Raw genomic sequence first — 3,083 nt, 5'->3', positions numbered from 1 at the left:
TCCTCCAACCTCAGGTATTGACCATTTCAAAATGTATTGGCAATACATATGAACAGCTGTTACACTTCTAGAACAAGATCTTGTTATGTGCACACTGCAAGTTTATAGTAAAATGCTCACTTCAGAAAATGTCCCTTCTGAGCGATTTGACAGACGTTTCATAGACTTCCATACCCTTATTCCGTGGCATACATAAATCCAAGTAGGAGGCAAGAGTCATCTAGGAATAGTGTCCTAAAAACACTGGTCTTTTATTTTTCTTGAAGTCTGTCTGAAATTAGCCATTTTTTAGATAGTCACAAATACAATGTGTCTCCTACAAAAACATAGTGTATACCTATAAACGAAAGAAGCCCTATCTGATGTTAAGATAGCAAGAGTTGAGAAAACGTTGGACCTCAGCCTTCTCTGAATATTTGTAAATATACAGCACAGATTTACTCTCTACAGAGCACAAGCTTTGAGATTAAACTAAAGCAAGCAGCAAGGCATAAATATTTCCAGTATTTGACTGTAGAACAGCGATCCAATACAGTAGCTGTGGCATGTAACAGCAACTCAAAGAGGCTGATTCCATCTTCACAGTCTAAGATTTATTTGTGTAGCTTCCTTGCGCTTTCAGGTGCAAGTAAAACAAGTAGGAATTATTCTACACATGTATACTGTAAAATCAAATGGTCCTTTTAATAACTACGAGGATTATCTTCCCCATAAGTCAGTATCTGAGCTGCAAGATCTGAACTAAGCAATAAATTCTATCAATTGATCTTTCCCATCATGCTTGATAGCCCAAAATTAAAGAGAACAAATAATTTCTGGAATGGAAAAGATCTGCTTCTTTGCAAGGACCAAAGAAACCGCAAGAAGCAGTTTTCATGGAACAGCACCCCAGTAACAATTCTTTATTTATTAAGGTCAAAGAACTAGCTACTCAAATGGTGCATGGCAGCTTTTCATCATCACCTAAGTACTTAAAACTTCTACTGAGCTCGCTCTAGTAAGTCAATTTCCATCTAGGAAATGTAAGCATTATTAGTGTTTTATGTGGTAGACTTGTGATTTCTATTCAATTACTACCCACCTCTGCTCCTGAAATTATACATTTAAAGAAGGGGAAGACATTCAACAAGCAGCTGTGCATTTTCCAAACTATTTCAATTATACAAACAAAAGGGTCAATACAGGCAAACAGCAGAACACCAAGCTAAGTTGGTCTACAGAGGTCTACAAATTCAGGTGCTTAAAGCAATTTCCTCCTTTAAGTTTTCTTTAGTTAACTTAGATATTCGAGCTTGGCTGCTCAATGTGCATCTATTCTCTCAGAAAACAAAGAGAAAACAGCCAGAGGTTATGTGTTCTCTATTTTTGTAATTTTAAAGCAACGTTATTTTAAGCAAGGAGATAGAGCAAGCTTGTATCTGAATGGTCACAATCCTTTGGATGCTGCCGCAGTAGCTGCGCAAGCCTGTCATGATTTTATATGTGTTTGACAATACAACTTGACACTGCTGCTGCTGCATCACACGCACTAGTCTGGCATGCATACCATCTAGTGTCACCATTTTTCCCTTTCCTTCTCTTTCCTTCCCTGCAAGTGGCTGGGAAAGATAGCTGCCAAGTACCTGGGATCAGCGAGGACCTGGTTTCATACAAAGAACAGTGACCGATCCCTTGTTTTCAAAGGGAAACAGTCAAATGTTATCAGCCATCACTATGGAAAAATCAGCTTACACTGAATTCCCGGACAGAACTCTGTGTTTTTCTTCTACATGAAAAAACACTGCCTATCCAACTCTGATGTCTTATTGACAGCTTGAATATTAAGATACAAGGGTAAACCAATGTTTCTTCCCACAGCCTACCAGGAATATTTTAATAACCAGCAAGATTCAGATTAGCTTTAATCAAAGCATGAGTGGCTGTGTATTTAAGCAAGAATAACTTGTATTCAAATAATTATTATTGATGCCAAATTTTTGAGTCATGACACTTTAAATGTCAGTGAGAAGAGCATGTCAGTCACACCCATGATCTAGATCAGCATACATCCCCTGAAACATGACACGATCAATATTCACCCATCAACATAAAGTCCTGTTTCTTTTTGAAGTAAAACATTCAGTAAACACTTCACCATTTTCTTTGAAGTGGTGGTAGAAATTTTATCCATGTGACACTGAAAAACACTCTTCTTTTTTTCAAACAATCAACTGGATTCACAAAAGCTGGCTGAAATGAAACACAACAAAGACCTTCCCAGCAGCTATCACCTTGCAGATGCCTTTTTATGAACAGAAATGCCATTACACAGTGAAATCCCTACATCTACCAATGTTCAACAGGCACTACATGCAATCAGAACAGAGTCTCACTGAAGTTTCAAAAGAACAACTTCCTTTTACTAATACAGCAGCAATCCAGATCCAAAACTGTACCTATTCAAGCTGGAACAAGGCAGTTCTTTACAAACCCCATGCATTTTTCTGAAGTATACTGAATAAAAGATTGCCTGTATCTTGCAATGTAAGAACAGTGCAACAAAATTGTTTATTGCTGACCAGGAAACAGTTCCATGTGATTAAAACAAAGACTTGTGCCCTTGTTCAAAAACAGTCAGATAATTAAGAAGTATCAGACACTAATCATGTCCATACAGTTTGAGTCTGCTTCCTTGTGTACAAACACAAGAAAAACAGATCACTCATTTTCTGCAAAACTAAGCCTTATTCACTGTGAGACTTTTTTGGCGAGTGAAATGAAGGAAATCATTCTGATACAGTGAATAGCTGTCTCATGAAGTTATCTTAGTAAGGAAGAATGTTCTACCGGAAAAGTATGTCTGAAAACTGTTAACAAATATACACAAGGAGGCAGGACTGATGAAAAGCTACATGTAACCTTAGATTTACAGCCTTACTACTGCAAGTCTGCAAAATACAAAACTTTTTAACGAAAAAAATTAAATAAAACATCTTTTACAAGATTGCAAGTGCATAGTTTACAAGTTCAGCCTTGTATGCCTGTTGTCAGTTTTACAGCAAAGAGGGACAATGTTTTGACAGATGACAATACAGGATAAGCCC

Source organism: Falco naumanni, chromosome 9, assembly GCF_017639655.2.
Source record: "Falco naumanni isolate bFalNau1 chromosome 9, bFalNau1.pat, whole genome shotgun sequence".
Taxonomy (NCBI): domain Eukaryota; kingdom Metazoa; phylum Chordata; class Aves; order Falconiformes; family Falconidae; genus Falco; species Falco naumanni.
Note: the sequence above shows the minus strand (reverse complement) of the source record.